The sequence below is a fragment of the Saccopteryx leptura genome, chromosome 3, assembly GCF_036850995.1.
Source record: "Saccopteryx leptura isolate mSacLep1 chromosome 3, mSacLep1_pri_phased_curated, whole genome shotgun sequence".
Lineage (NCBI taxonomy): Eukaryota > Metazoa > Chordata > Mammalia > Chiroptera > Emballonuridae > Saccopteryx > Saccopteryx leptura.
In genome coordinates, this window is record NC_089505.1 from 58116091 (window position 1) to 58133090 (window position 17000).

At 42.9% G+C, this 17000-nt stretch overlaps 1 non-coding gene across 1 annotated transcript; it reads left to right on the top strand.

The window, feature by feature from the left end:
- Window positions 1-9220: 9220 nt before the first annotated feature.
- Window positions 9221-9296, top strand: TRNAA-GGC (transfer RNA alanine (anticodon GGC)). Its single transcript has one exon. It is a non-coding gene; the product is annotated as a tRNA-Ala (tRNA).
- The last annotated feature ends 7704 nt before the right edge of the window (window positions 9297-17000 follow it).

The following is a 17000-nucleotide window of genomic DNA, read 5'->3' on the forward strand; positions in this document are numbered from 1 at the left end:
CTAATCTTTCCCTCTCTGCAGACTCCCAACTCTCTCCCCCTCCTGCCTGATCCCTGGGACCCCTCTCTGGTCCCTCTGTACATCTCTACAGCTCGAGTCTCTCCCCTCCAGAAAGCTCCCTCCCTTTGCGAATCTTGTTTCTCATTCACTTGCAAATACCTCTCTCCTCTTCATCCACTCCCCCCTCCTTAGAGGCTGCGGCAGTGGTGCCTTTCTTCTCCTCGCCCCAACCCCCTCTTCACAGGCTATGCCTTTCTTCTCCTTGTCCCAACCCCCTTCTCACAAGCTCTGCCTCTCTCTTCTTCGACCCCTCCTCCCTCCTTACAGGCTGTGGTTGGGGGGTGCCTTTCTTCCCCTCGTCCCCTCCCTTCTCACAGGCTCTAAACTTTTTAACTCCTCTGACCACGTGGCACCACCACCAGCACTTCAACCTCCTCCTCCTCCTCCTCCTCTTCCTCCTGCAGATTCTGACCCTCCTTCTTTCCATCCAGCTGTTTATGCTGTCCATCTGTCTGCTTCCTCTCTTCCTCCCCTCTATGCTGACAACTCCCTGCCATCTTGATTTATATGTAAAATCTTTCTTTAATATGTAACTGTGTCTCTTTCTAAGGCCTGAAACCAATAATTACCCACCTCTTAAATCAAGGCTTACTCATCCCCATAGACTCTCCCTGCAATACTCCAATCCTTCCTATTCAAAAACCTTCAAGGGATTATCGCCTTGTACAAGACTTACACCTAATCAATGAGGTGGTAATTCCCCTCGATCCAGTAGTCCCTAATCTCTACAAATTACTGTCACACATTCCCTCAAACACCACTCACTTCACGGTCCTAGACCTCAAGAATGCCTTCTTTACCATTCCTCTACACCCTGACTCTTTCTTTCTGTTTGCCTGTACTTGAACTGACCTGGACACTAATGCAGCCCAGCAACTTACATGGACTGTCTTACCCCAGGGGTTCAGAAACAGCCCACACCTGTTTGGGCAAGCACTAGCTCAGGATTTAGCAGCATGCAGTCTCAAAACTAGTACTCTCTTACAATATGTAAATAAGCTACTCCTCTGCAGCTTCACCCTGCCTGCTTCAAGGAGACACACTGCCACCCTTCTTAACTTCCTCACCATGAAGGGATATCATGTCTTCTCTGCTAAGGCTCAACTTCACTCTTAGTCCATAGTCTATCTGGACATCACCTTAACCTCCACCACCTGAGGTCTCACCCTAAATCGAAATCAGACCCTCCACAGTCTCCAACCACCTACCACTGCAAATCAAATTCTTTTTTCCTTGGTCTAATAGGCTTCTTTAGACACTGAATTCCCAATTTTGCTCTCTTAGTCAAGCCCCTCAGTGAAATCTTCTGAGCATGGCTTTTAATGGCCAGGGGAGTAACAAAAAAGGCAAATAAGGCCCAAAAGAGGTCAGGAAATACCAGCTTTTGGCATACGCTCTTAAAGGCTCCAGTGCCGTAAAGGGCTTCATAGGATTCCATCAGGGCCTGCTTCAAGAGTGGAAAGAAAGGTCATTGAACTGAAGCCTACAAGGCTTCTCAACCCCACCAAGGGATACATCTTTGCTGTGGAAAGAGGGACACGAGAAGGTAAGCTGCTCCCTTGCTCCATGGAGGGAGGGTTCAGTCTCTTCTAGCCCTGCTCCAGCTACCTGTGACCTGACCTTGCCCAGCATTCTGGGAATTGCCACTGAAGGCCCAAGGACATTGTTCATGAACCTAAGATATTTCTTCCAAGTAGCAGATAAGCTGATATCATTTCTTGTGAACACAAGGGTCATCTACTATGCCTTGCCTGAATATTTGAGTTTATTTATCCCTCAAAGATCTCTACTGTGGGTATTGACAGTCTGATTTTGTTGCTTTCTCCTTTATTCCTCCTGTCTCAATGCCCCATGCCTATTGTAGGCTGGGACCTGCTGCTATTTCCAGCTAGAAGCAGTGGTCACTAGGACTTAAACTCTCACTACAAAGTGTAGAAATGTAACGACCCTTTCCCTAAGTACTTGCAGGGTTTACAGGTTACTCAGCAAATTGTTCAAAGACTATCCAAGAGGCGCTTCCAGCAGTACATCACCCAAAGACTGACTTTCACGTGGACAGGTCCACACACTGTGATCCTGACAACTCCCACTGCTGCTAAAGTAGAAAAACAGCATGCCTTACTCCAACCACAAACCGGAAGCTGGTTGGTCTACGTATTGCAAATATATGAAAAAACTAAGGACTCTTTTAATCAGACTTTGGGAAAAGGGAAACTAGGGTTTAAAGAAACTCAACTTAATTGTCACTAAAGGTTAAAGATTTTTAAATCAAGAGTTCTGACTAGAAAGGAATTGTATGGTTTTGATAATAGAAGGTATAAGGTATGGAAATACTTTTGAAAGTAAAAGAAAAAAGCAATTTATGAAATCCAGTTATTTCTGAATAAGAAAGTTTATATAAGTTGTAGAAGGTTTGTGCAGGTTGTAGGAGGTTTGTACAAAGGAAAAGAATTTGAGCAGTCAGAAAACTGGTTTTCGAAAAATGTTTAATTAGTCACCCTAGCTAACAATCCTCTACTCTCCCCACTTATTGGGACAGCTCTTTCCTCCACCCTAACCATCTGGAGCTCAGAAACAGAGAAACGAAACCGACCCCTTGTCCTTCTATTCTCTATTCACCTCTCAGCCTGCCTCACCCAATCAGAGGCTTTCTACTCATGTGGGACCAACACCTATATGTGTCTCCCTACTAATTGGACAGAAACCTGTACCCTAATCTATCTCACCCCATATATCAACCTAATCCCACCCCATGAGCTTCTTCTAGTTCCTAGTATACTACCCATCAATCTGAAGACCAAACGAGCTATACAGGTAATTCCTCTCCTTGTTGCTTAAAAAATTTCTATAAAAATAGGTCTAGGGGCAGGGGGACTGGCCATTGCCCTGTCTCATTCTCTCTCTCTCCCTTTCTCTCTCTCTCTCAAGCCCAGCGAATTCATAAAAAACAAGCCGAGTAATGGAATAAGTGGTTTTGCACAAACTGGGTGTCTTGACTATTGCCTTTCATTGGTCCACTCAATCTCCTATTGATTTTTCTAACTTTTAGACCCTACCTCTTACGTTTGTTCACTAGTTTCTTACAGAACCACATGCAGACCTTCAGCAATCAGAAAATTGAAAAAATCTACCTAACCCTACACACCAACCCTGAAACCTGCCCTCACAAAACAGAAAAATCTGGAACCCTATAAATATACCTCTACCTGACAAGAAGCCACCACTGCATCTCTCTACCCCTCACTGAGAGTAATCCTTGGAGAGGCCATAACCCCTCACTGCCCCTACTCAGCAGGAAGAAGTTACAGAAGATAATGACCTCTGTCCCTTTCCCCTTGAGGCCTCTCTAGGAACCACTCTCTTTCCTTTTTTTTTTTTAAAATATACCAAATAGTCAGGAATCTTAGGTTTCATTTCTTTAACCCTGCCAGTAAGTCTGTTTCAGGGCTCGCAGCGGATGACCAACCACAAAGGAATGTTTGACGTCACAAGCCGAGAAGTCCTGGCAAACTTCCATAAAAGACAATCCTTGGTCCAGCAGCTAATGGGCTAAATGCCCCATGAGCCTTCCTACCCCCCTCCCCCAAAACCCTTAAAACCCAGTCCCAGGCTGTGCCTGGCATGGGACTTTCCCTAATGAGTCAGCCCAGCAGGGTTCCTTTCTTCCTTTCAATAAAACCTGTTACACTAGTCCAGGGGTCGGGAACCTTTTTGGCTGAGAGAGCCATAAACACCACATATTTTAAAATGTAATTCGGTGAAAGCCATACAATGACCTGTGTACATTATACATTATCCAATAAAAATTTGTTGTCCTGGAAGACAGCTGTGATTGGTTCCAGCCACCCACAACCATGAACATGAGCGGTAGGAAGTGAATGGATTGTAATACATGAGAATGTTTTATATTTTTAACATTTTTTTTATTAAAGATTTGTTTGTGAGCCAGACGCAGCCATCGAAAGAGCCACATCTGGCTAGCGAGCCATAGGTTCCCGACCCCTGCACTAGTCTTTTCGGACTCCCATGGATTCTAACAATGCTGTTGGTGCCACTTGGTCTGCAGCTCATTCTGGAGCTCTTGATCTTGGGCAGTCTCTCACACAGAGCTCTCAGTTTCCTCTCACAGGGCTGTAAAAAACAGCTAGCTCATGGTCCCCAAAAGGACAGCCATGGGGAACCATACACTGGAGAGCAACGACCACTCCTCTACCCCACCCCTCAAGTATGCAGCTCCATACCAATCTGATTCAAATCCTGCCGGCTGTGCCAGATGTATTACCGGTGGTCACCACCATGGCCATGCAGGTTCTCATTGGATTCAGGCAGATGGGAAAGGAAATGTGGAGCCAGAAAATAGTGGGTCATTCTGTTTATTAAAGCCTCATAATGGTGGATGAGCAAACAAGCAGAGAAGACCATTTCCCTTTCTCTCAGGGCTCCTAATCCCTGACTCATTCTCCAGACTCTCCTTGAAAGCACAGGCCCCCACCAGCCTCAGCACTCCCGAGCCAAATAGACTGGACCAAAATCTCAGGGCCAAAATCAACCCCCTCAGCACTCTCTCTTTCTCTCTGCCCAGATGAAATGGCAAATTACCTTCCTGCTTGAAAAGGGGCTTTCTTATGCTAATGTGTGCTGGAGGAGGGGTTGTCGTGCCAAAAAGTTTTAAGAGAAGGAGGCCACGTTTTTTGCAGAGAAGCAGCCAAGATGGCGGGGTGCTGATGGAGAAGCCAGTTTGTGCAGAGAGAAGGAGATGGGGAACAGAGGTGACTGAGCTAGTGGGGGCCTTTGATTCTAGGAAAACTCAGATGTGTCAGTAGCTTGGCAGCCCTGAATAGGAAGGGAAGTGTTTTTCCCTCTGCATGTATATTTACTCGCCAGCCAGGTGCAAAACTAGAATAAAGAATGGTTCACCAGTTTTTGGCTCCATTGTTTCTCTACCATCTGTCCGAATCTAATGGGAACCTGCACGTATCTGGTGGCTGTGCTGGCCGTGTCTACTGGCCATACAGTGGGCAAAAAAAAGAACAATAAATACAGTTGGATTTATCTTTTAAAACTTTACAACTGGCCCTGGCCAGTTTGCTCAGTGGTAGTGCATCAGCCCAGTGTGTGGATGTCCCGGGTTCAATTCCTGATCTGAGCACACAGAAGTAACCATCTACTTCTCCGCCCCTCCCCTTCCCTATCAGGAACCAACCATCTAACCTTGAACCCTCTATGCCTTGGATTGAAGAACTTTAAGTAAAAGCCCTGAGTGAATGCCTCTTGGATGCAAAAGCCAAGAAACTGTGTGAGTGAGTGACCTTTGTGCAGACACAAAGGAATGCATGTGAATGGGCTTTAGAAAATTAGTCTAGAGGTTCTAAGCTGCCCCTTCCTTTTTGCTTGTCAATTAGCAAAAGAACAAGGGCATATTAGCCCTTTCTCCAAGTCAGCAAGAAGTACATTAGTCATTCTTTCCCCTTATCACCTGCTCTCAGTTTGTATCTTGAGTAGTTTTCTTTCCACATGACACTGGTTGTTCCCAGCTGGTGAGAGTACTACACTTCCTTTTTTCCTTCTCTCTCTCTCTCTCTCTCTCTCTCTCTCTCTCTCTCTCTTTTCCCCTCCTGCAGCCATGACATGATTGTTTGATTCGAGTGCATTGGCCCAGGCGCTGAGGATGGCTCCAGGGAGCCTCTGCCTAAGGTGCTAAAAATAGCTTGGTCACCAGCATGGCCTCAGATGGGCAAAGAATTGGCTGTAGATGGGGGTCACTAGGTCGTTCTTGGTAAGGGCACATGCAGGAGTCTATCTCTCCTCCTCTCACTTGGGAAAAAAAAGACTTTACAATTACTTAAAATATAGATACCTGAGAATGCAAGTATATCAATATATATTTAGAAGTAGAATGCAGAAAACCTTTAATGCTTAAATGGTACTTTCTTAGCTGAGCACTAACTCAGTTGAAGAGGGGTGATTTCTTTTCATCTTAAATAACCCATATAAAATATTTAGTTTTTTCTCTCTCCCTTTTTTTTCTGAATTCCAACACAATAGACCCAGTCATTGTGGAGGGAGGTTTAGTGGAGACAAAAGCAGAAGGCAGATAAAAGAAGACATGAGTGCTCTAGACGGGCTGACTGAGGAATTGTGGGGATGTGGGGGAAAGGATTATATTGCCACGACCACCTCATTTCTGGAAGAAATTGTTTCCAGGAGCATTTAGGGTAGGAAGGGGTTTTATTCTCACTGAGAGACCCACATGGTATGTACGACATATCTATATCTCATAGTTACAATATGATGCTCAGAAAAGTGCTCCTACACTGGCACTTGGGCTGAGGGCAGTTGCACAGCTATTCTATTCTGGACAACTTTCTGTAATTGGGTTGATTATAGCTTTAAAATTTTTTACAAAATATCATCAGACTGAATGGCTAAAAATAATAGCCTTTCATCCTTCTGACACCTCTCTTTCTCAAATCATTATTTCATCATGTGTTCAACAAATGGAACAAGAGTAGAGCCTTGTGTTTCATGTTCAAAGAGATACTAAGAAATATAAGATGCTGTTCTTGTCTATAAGAAAATAACAAGTGAAAGCTGGTGGTGAAGATGGGGCCTAGATAAGATACATGACAGAAAAGAGACTAAGGTATGCAATGTTGGGCAAATGAGTTTGTAAAATGTGTTTAGGTTTGCTTGCTTGTATTTTGCAATTGGCATGGGGCAGCACCATGTGTGTGTGGTCTGTGAAAGGTTGCGGATGCTTGTCCTCAGGGAGGCAGATTGCAAATTGCAGATTGCCTGACTTAATGGGGAGGGGTGATTGTTTGCTATTGTTTGCTGGTGAAGGGGTATTTTCCACCCAGTCTGTTTTGCTTGTGGGGGCCTGGGAGTCCAGTGAGTCTGGAGTGGTGAGGGCTTGGGAGCCCTGGGAGAAAGGGCCGTGGTCGGTAGGATTCAGATCACATTGGTATGGAGCTGCAGCCACCTTTGAGGGGTAGGGTAGAGGAGTGGTGTTTGTTATGGTTCCCCCTGACTGTCCTTTTGGGGACTATGGGCTGACTCGTTTTTACAGCCCTGAGAGAGCAAACTGGGCAGCAGCAATGGCATGAGCTGGAATGGTCATGAGAGAAAGAGCTGCAGTTCCGAGAACTGCAGGTACAGTGCCTGGAACTGGAATGGACTCTGGAGAAGGAGGCTGAACAGGTTTGCAAGTTGTAGTTGCCTTGGAACATTGGCAGTTGAACAGTTGCCAGTTGAACGTTGGCAGTGGCAGTTGTTGGAGGAACAACTGCAGGTTCAGCTTCAGGCCAAGAGCCAGCAGCCACAGGAGCTAAAGATAGAGCTATGCTGGCAGAGTGGCTTTGAGTTGGTGGGAGCAGGCATTTCCAGCTCCTCTTCAGAGGATGAGGAGGCTCAAAGTGAAGCTGCCATCTGCAAACTCAGAGCTTGGCCAGTGGTTGCCCAGAGGGTAAAAACCTAGCAGCAAAAAGTCCCTCAGGGGCAGCCATAGACTCCCCAGGTAGTGGAGCACTCTGTGGTCTAGCCCTACACCCTGGCAGAGCTGATGGAGTTCGGGTCATTGGTAGTCTGGTTGCTGTGATTGTGGGACATAGAGATGGCTGGCACCATGCTCTCTGGAGCAGAGATGGAGAAGTTGACCTCTGTTGCAACACACTCTTTGGGGCAGCATCTTCAGAGCTGCCATGATGGTAAGGATGAGGGGAGAGGCCTGTGAACCTAGTTGCCTGTAGTGGACCTTTACCTTGATGATTTGCACAGACAGCTGGGCATCTATCATGGACTGAGCGATGTAATGGACTCTTGGACTGCAACCAGAGGGGGCTCCGGCTCCCTTGTTGAATTGACATGCTGCTTTTGGACAGTATAAGAGAGACACAGAAAGGACAATTTAAGGTTTCCATGGACACATCCCTGGTCTATACAGGCCCTCCCACCTACCATGGAGTAGGGGGCTAGAGATAGGCCTCCAGTTAGTACCTTGGGCAGAGTGTTCAGGGAGACATTGTGAAGGGCAACTTTGTAATTGTTTCAATTGCCTAACTTGTGCTGTTGCTATATAGTTTGTTTATGTAATGTACCTTATTCCTTGCACGGGGATACCTGTGGTGTCATTATGAAGCAAGCAATCCTAAAAGGGTGGAATGTTGGGTAAACAAGTGTGTTTAGATTTTCTCACTTGTATTTTGCATTGGCACGGGGCAGCCAATGTGTGTATAGTCTTTGAAAGGCTGCGGGTGCTTGCCCTCACAGTGGCAGATTGCAAATTGCAGATTGCCTTCCTGCTTGGGAAGGGCCATTGTTTTCTATTGTTTGCTGGAGGTTTTTTGGTTTTTTTTTCCCCCAGCCTGTTTTTGCAGGAGAGTCCAGAAAGAGAGAGGGAGTGCTGAGGGGCTTGGGACCCCTGAGATTTCAGACTGGCATGTTTGGCTGGGGAGTGCTAAGTCTGGTGTGGCCTTTGAGTCCAGGAGAGTCTGGAGAGTCTGGAGAATGAGTTGGGGCTTGGGAGCCCTGAGAAAAAAGGAAGTGGTCTTCCTTGCCTGTTTGCTCATCTGCTGCTGTGAGACTTTAATAAACAGAATGGCCCACCATTTTCTGCCTCCACAGTTTCTTTACAGTCTGCCCGAATCCAATGAGAACCTGCATCTCCATGGCCATGGCGGAGGCCACTGGCCTTACAACCTCCATTTTGTAAATGATGAAAATGGAGGCTTCCAGGGATAAAGGAAGTTTTTCAAAACACATAGTAGGGGCAGACCTAGGAATTCTAATTCTGGTTTGTTTCCCTCTAAGACAAATCCTAGTTCTATTAGTGGCTCAGTAAATGCAAACAATTATTAAAATAAGACTGAAAAGGTTGTTTGAGGACAGACTGTGTCAAGCTTTAAATAGCATGCTTAGAATTTTAGACTTTAAATTATGAAGAATATAGACAGCTACATTGATTCTGAAGTGGGAAGTAAAATGTTTCAAGTTCTCTAGAAACAGAACTCTGACAAAAACCAGTGAGAGAGTCCTAATGGTTTCTGCTTCTCTTGGGGTCCAGGAACCATCCTATTATATTAATAAATTCTTTATTTAACATAAGTTAGCTGAAGTCAAACTTTTAATGGAAAAAGTCCTGATTAATAAATCTCAGTTTGTGGCCCTGGCCGGTTGGCTCAGTGGTAGAGCGTCGGCCTGGCATGCGGAAGTCCCGGGTTCGATTCCCGGCCAGGGCACACAGGAGAGGCGCCCATCTGCTTCTCCACCCCTCCCCCTCTCCTTCCTCTCTGTCTCTCTCTTCCCCTCCCGCAGCCGAGGCTCCATTGGAGCAAAAGATGGCCCGGGCGCTGGGGACAGCTCCTTGGCCTCTGCCCCAGGCGCTAGAGTGGCTCTGGTTGCAACAGAGCGACGCCCTGGATGGGCAGAGCATCGCCCCCTGGTGGGCGTGCTGGGTGGATCCCAGTCGGGCGCATGCAGGAGTCTGTCTGACTGCCTCCCCATTTTCAGCTTCAGAAAAATACAAAAAAAGAAAAAAAAAGAAAAAGAAAGAATAAATCTCAGTTTGCAAACAAGGAAACTTGAAACCAGACAGTTCAAATGAACCTGTTGTCTGGTGTCAGTGTCAGTACTAGAATGACCATGTCCTCAATTCTTAGCCCTAAACCACTCTACCTTGGGAAATCATACCTTTTACTTTTTCTGTGCCCCCCCCCAAAATAACCCCCACAAAAAAACGTACGTAGCACTAAATTTCAATGCATCAGACCAAGCTTTATGAGAAATGGACAACTTTAACTTAAAATAATTGTCTTCTTCCATGAAAATTTGTTAAAAAGTTTTAAATTTTGAATATATTTTCTCCCTCAGCAGAACTTAGTTCTGACTACCACTACTTTTGGAATAATTTTTAACTCTTACCCAGTGGTGGGATTCATCTGGTTCACACCAGTTCAGCAGAACCAATACCTTATTTTTTGTTAAGTTCAGTGACCCATTGTTAAAATGATACTGGTAATCAGGGTTCATTCTAAGGTGGGCACCTGGGGAGCTGCCCAATGTGGAAATCACAAGTTTACATTTCTTACTTTCTTTTTTTTTTTTTTTTGGTATTTTTTCTGAAGCTGGAAATGGGGAGAGACAATCAGACAGACTCCCGCATGCACCCGACCGGGATCCACCTGGCACGCCCACCAGGGGGCGACCAGAGCCACTCTAGCACCTGGGGCAGAGGCCAAGGAGCCATCCCCAGCGCCCGGGCCATCTTTGCTCCAATGGAGCCTCGGCTGCAGGAGGGGAAGAGAGAGCCAGAGAGGAAGGAGTGGGGAGGGGTGGAGAAGCAGATGGACGCTTCTCCTGTGTGCCCTGGCCGGGAATCGAACCTGGGACTTCTACACGCCAGGCCGATGCTCTACCACTGAGCAACCGGCCAGGGCCCATTTCTTACTTTCTTTTAATGTTCATCTGTACAACAGCATATTCTAAGTGCCTGTAGTAATGTTCATTCCGTCTATGGGTGAAAAAATTGCAAGTGAAGACACCAATCAAGAAAGAATTTGGGAATAATAGTTTTATTGTTTTTGTCAGGTATTATTTAATTTTTCTCATTAATATTTTAAAACGCCTTCTTATAATCTAATTTTGTGTACCTTTTTTGTGTGTGTAAATAAAAATAAATAAATAAAATTAAAATAAATAAAAATTAAAAAACAGTTTGCTGTTTAAAAACTATTCTTTTTCATTTTGCAAGAACTAGTTCGAAGTATGCACACTGAAATCCTAGACAGAGACAGAGGGACAGATAGGGACAGACAGGCAGGAAGGAAGAGAGATAAGAAGCATCAATTCTTTGTTGCGGCACCTTAGTTGTTCTTTGCTTTCTCATATTTGCCTTGACAAGAGGGGCTACAGCAGAGCAAGTGACCCCCTGCTCAAGCCAGTGACCTTGGGCTCAAGCCAGCGACTTTGGGCTTCAAGCCAGTAACCTTTAGGCTCAAGCCAGCAACTATAAGATCATGTCTATGATCCCACGCCCAAGCTGGTGACCCATGCTCAAGCTGCTGAGCCCTCACTTGTCAGGCTTGTGTACCTCTTTTATTGTTCTTATTTAAGTATTAAATGCATGAGATAATAAACTACTTTTCAGTATATCATTTTTTAATATTTAAAATGGTCATTAGGGCAGAGAACTGGTTGTTAAATGATTTGAATCCCACCACTGCTCTTACCCATCTAGAATCTAGATTCTGCATCCCATCAATCTATCTTTTTTTCTTCACTACCAGCATAATACAATGTTTTGTTTCCACAAACCTGTATAATTATAGTGGTCTCATAACTCATTCAGCTGTTGCTAGTCTCATGTACTACCATTTAATTATGCTGCTTGCTCCCCACTGCTTGTGAAACTGGCTTCCAGCTCCAAAGCATAGCATTCAAGGCTAACTGAAATCTGACACATGTTAGTTAGCCTTAATTATGCAATTACTCATAAGCCTCAGCTAAATCAGCTATTAATGCCCAGCAAGTATCAACTGTTATTATTTGCTAGTAATCAGATTGTTTCTATTCACCACGTGTTACCTTGACCTCCTTTCAGGCATGGGTTTTTTCTTGATTCTACTCCTACCCCCAGTAAAGTAATGATTCTCTCCCTCACACCCCCAGGGTTTTTGAAGGGCTACCCATGTTTTCTGTATATTCCTATCATGTTTGTACATGTCTTAACTTTCTTTCCAAAAGTTGAACTGCTTGAGAGTAAAAAAGTTTTCTTTATTATACCTTGCACATAGATATTTATTTGCATTGAATTTGGGACCAAGTTACTGAAAATGAAATGAACTCATCAACATTTTTTATATAACCCAAGTTGAATGTTTTTAAAAAGGCAGAATTTTACTGAAATGGGGAAAAAAGTATGAATAGAAATGGTTTCAAATATCCACAAGTTCAATGATGCTAGTTTTCTTTTTTTTAAAAATTTTTTTTAAATTTATTCATTTTAGAGAGGAGAGGGAGAGACAGAGAGAGAGAGAGAGAGAGAGAGGAGAGACAGAGAGAGAGAAGGGGGGGAGGAGCTGGAAGCATTAACTCCCATATGTGCCTTGACCAGGCAAGCCCAGGGTTTTGAACCGGCGACCTCAGCATTTCCAGGTCGACGCTTTATCCACTGCGCCACCACAGGTCAGGCCGATGCTAGTTTTCTTAACACTGTTATTTTTTTGCTAGGAAACATAATACTTTAAATCTTTTATGTAATCACTATAGTCATTAATTAGGCTTACTTTAAAATTCAGAACTTCTTTCATAGGACTAATCATTGGTCTCACTTTATTAATTAGGAAAGACAGAGACTTCTACAAATGCTTTGAAATTCTAAAAACTCAGTGTGGGTCTCATTTTTTTGGACGTTGTCTGTATTTACATGTTATGCCTCTCTTCGGAAGACACAGCACTGATTTATTTTATTTATTTATTTATTTATTTATTTATTTATTTATTTATTTATTTATTTTACTGAGAGAAAGAGAGAGTGAAAGAGAGGGACAGACAGACAGGAAGGCAGAGAGATGAGAAGCATCAACTTGTTGCACTTTAGTTGTTCATTGATTGCTTTCTCGTGTGTGCCTAGATGGGGGACCTCCAACTGAGCCAGTGACCCCTTGCTAAATCCAGTGACCTTGGGCTCAAGTCAGTGACCTTTGAGCTCAAGTCAGCAGCCAAGGGGTCATGTCTATGATTCCATGTTCAAGCCAAAAACCTCGTGCTCAAACTGGATGAGCCTATGCTTAAGCTGGCATCCTCATAGTTTCGAACCTGGGTCCTCAGCATCCCAGGTCGACACTCTATCCACTGTGCCACCACCTGGTCAGTCAAGCACTGCTTTTAATATTAGGATAAAACACAAACATTTTGCAACAGGTGTAAGAAAGTTTGAAATGTCAAAATTATTTTAGTCATAGCCTAAAGGTCCAATTCCACACAATCACTATCTGTATAATTTATGGAAATCCCATAATTTTCTTCTAGCCCAAGAGTTAATACATTTTTAATCCTGAACTTTGTGTAAGCTTGCAATAATCTACTCCTGAGAAAGTTCTGGTAGCTTGCAATTTATATCACAAGAAAGAGCTGAAGTTGGTATGTACTTCTCATGGTTAATATGCAGGGAAGAGAACTGATATTTATAGTGCTTTTAATTGTAGAGTTAAATATGAATCATTAATGTATACGTCTTCAATATTTGTAGTGTGTTATTCTAGGACTGAAGAATATAGAAAAAAATATTTTACTGCAGTTAGATTTTCCCAGGACTAATTTTGTTCCATATATTAAGCTTATATGTTGTCTGGAAAGAACATCTTCCACCCTACCCCCATATTATTTTATCTTAGTCTTGGAGAGTAAGCCTCTTGCTTTGATGGAATAAACACTTGTTAACTTTGGGTGTCATAAGAGAAGTTAGAATGTCTTTTCTAACCATATCATGTTTCCTGAGAGTATTATAGCACAAACATCTTCAATTTACTGAGTTGTTGGTCTACTGAGTGTTAGGAGTTTTTCACGTACACATTCTTTATGTGATAAGTGTTTTGCAAATATTTTTTCCTGTGGAGAATTTGCCTGTTTATTTTCAAAATGGTTTCTTTTAATGAGAGTACATTTTTAATTTTTAAAATTAACATCATTTTTTCTATGCTTTTTTTCTTTTCTTTCTATGTCCTGTGTAAGAAGTCTTTGTCTTCTCCCAGGTCATTGTTATAGTTTTAACTCTTATGTTCAGATTTATGATCCTTCCTTGATTAATTTGTATGTGATGTGATATAGGGGTTGTGGGGTTTTTTTTCTTTTTCTTCAAATGAATATCAAATTACTTCAGTACTCTTTTCACTGATTGAGACCTCTAGTGTAATGTTGAAGTGATAAAAACATTCTTACCTATTCCTGATCTTCAGAGGAAAACAATAGATATTTTGTTATAAATTTTATATTAGAGAGAGTGATTGGGTTCTGTAGTCCCTCAATTCTTTAATGTCTTTCCACTGCTCTGATGCTAAAGGCCTTATTTCTGATGTATTTTAAAATATATTATTTAGGCCCTGGCCAGTTGGCTCAGTGGTAGAGCATCGGCCTGGCGTGTGGAAGTCCCGGGTTCGATTCCCCGCCAGGGCACACAGGAGAGGCGCCATCTGCTTCTCCACCCTTCCCCCTCTCCTTCCTCTCTGTCTCTCTCTTCCCCTCCCGCAGCCGAGGCTCCACTGGAGCAAAAGATGGCCCGGGCGCTAGGGATGGCTCCTTGGCCTCTGCCCCAGGCGCTAGAGTGGCTCTGGTCGCGACAGAGCGACGCCCAGGATGGACAGAGCATCGCCCTCTGGTGGGCGTGCTGGGTGGATCCCGGTCGGGCGCATGCAGGAGTCTGTCTGACTGCCTCCCCGTTTCCAGCTTCAGAAAAATTACAAAAAAAAAATAAATAAATAAATAAATATATATATATAATTTTAAAAATATGCCCTCCCATAGACTCAGTATGCTGTGTTTTTTTTAAAAAATTCTCATTGATTTGAGAGAGAGAGAGAGAGGAAGAGAGAGAGCGAGAGAGAGAGGGAGAGAGAGAAAAGCATTAGCTCATTGTTCCAGTTAGTGGTGCATTTATTAGTTACTTCTCATTCTCTGTGCCCTGATAGTGGATCAAACCCATGACCTCTGCATGCCAGGACAACGTTCTATCCTCTGAGAAACCCAGCCAAGGCCAGTATGCTGGTTCTTTTGTATCTTACTTTAGTGCTTGGATCATGGAAGGTATTTAATACATACTTCTGAATGAATAAATGAAATATTTATTTATAAATCTTTACTTGGGCTATATGTCCGGTGATGAATATATCAAAAAGTGCACAACCATTTTTAAATGGCTTACAAAATGTAGATACTTAAATGTATTAAAAGATAATGAAACAGTCTTCCTAAAAGAGCTCAAAAATAATATGTGAAAACTTTTAAGTGGCAGTTTTAAGGACTTTTTCCCTGGCCCTCTCTTGTTTCAGCATTTCAGCATTTTTATCTGTGATTTAGCACTCTAGAAGAGGGGAATTTGTCAAATCTTCACATGGTATACATTGCAGAAGGTTACCAATAATCTGATTAGTAGATGCAAGAACCAAAAATATCTTTGCATGTTATGATAATGGCCTCAATATTAAAAATGAAATTCAGCAGGGCAAGTACAGGATCCTACACTTTAATATAAAAATTGGGTACTGCAGTGAGAGACAATGGTTCACCTCCAAGTTCCTTATACTAGCTCCAGTGTTCCCTGTCTGCTTGGTTTTCCTTTGATAGCTGCCTCTGTCCACTCCATTCCTTGAGGTTCTCACCCAACCCCTGCCTGGCTTCAGTCAAGGATTCTTTTATTGTTTCCTGATTGACAAGCTCTGATGACTAAAACTACTACCCTTTATGTTTTTGTGAATGTAACCCATGCTTATGTATTCCCTTTATATTGGTCAGCTGGACTGAATGTCCCATACATAGTCATGGCCTTGATGAGGCATATAGTTTGAATTTTTGAACTTTCTATCTCCTTGCCTATCTTTTTCTGCTAGCTCTATCAGTTTCAGCATGCAGGGTATTAAAAGTCTACACCCTGTTGGTGTAATTCCTTTAAAAAAATTTTTTTTATTAATTTTATTTATTAACCCATGTGTTAACATGGATTCAAGTGTCCCACTCAATATAACACCCTCACCTTCCAAACACGTTTTCCTCATTATTCCCCTTTTGTCCCTCTCCCCCTAATTCTCTCTCCCCCCTTCCCTCTGGAATTTGCTGTCCTGTTATCTGTATCTATGTGTTATGTATCCCTGCACCTCCTCTGATCCCGTTCCCTCATCCCCCTTCCCTCTGACTGCTGTTCCTCTGCTCCCTGTGACCCTGCCTTTGCCTCTATTCCATTCCTCAGTTCACTTTGTTAGATTTCATATACAAGTGAGATCATATGATATTTTTCTTTCTCTGCCTGGCTTATTTCATTTAGCATAATAATCTCCTGGTCCATCCATGCCATTGCAAAAGGTAAGATTTCCTTCTTTTTTATAGCCATCTAGTATTCCATTGTGTATATGTACCACTGCTTTTTAATCCACTCATCCACTGATGGATTTGTGGGCTGTTTCCAGATCTTGGCTATTGTAAACAATGCTGCAGTAAACACAGGGGTGCATATCTTCTTTTGAATCAGTGATTTGGTATTCTTACAATATATTCTTAAAAGTGTGAGACAGCTTGGTTAAAAAGCAGTTCCATTTTTAATTCTTTGAAGAAACACCATACTGTTTTCCACAGTGGCTGCACCAGTCTGCATTCCCACCAGCAGTGCAGGAGGGTTCTCTTTTCTCCACACCCTCGCCAGCACTTGTTGTGTGTTTATTTGTTAATGAACGCCATTCTGACAGGTGTGAGGTGGTATCTCACTGTGGCTTTAATTTGCAGTTCTTTGATGATTAGTGGCATTGAACATTTTTTCATATGCCTATTGACCATTTGTATATACTCTTTGGAGAAGCCTCTATTCAGTTCCTTGGCCATTTTTTTTAATTGAGTGTTTACTTTCCTGGTGTTGAGTTTTAGAAGTTCTTTATACATTTTGGTTATTAAATCTTGTAAGATGTATTGGCAAATATGTTCTTCCATTGTGTGGGTTGTCTTTTATTTTGTTAATGGTGGCTTTTGCTGTGCAAATGCTTTTTAGTTTGATATAGTCCCATTTGTTTATTTTGTCTTTTATTTCACTTGCCTGTGGAGATAAATCAGCAGAAGTATTGCTACGAGAGATATTGGAGGGTTTACTGCCTATGTTTTCTTCCAAACTGTTTATGGTTTTGTCACTTACATTTAAATCTTTTATCCATTTTGAGTTTATTTTTGTGAATGATTTCAGTTGGTGG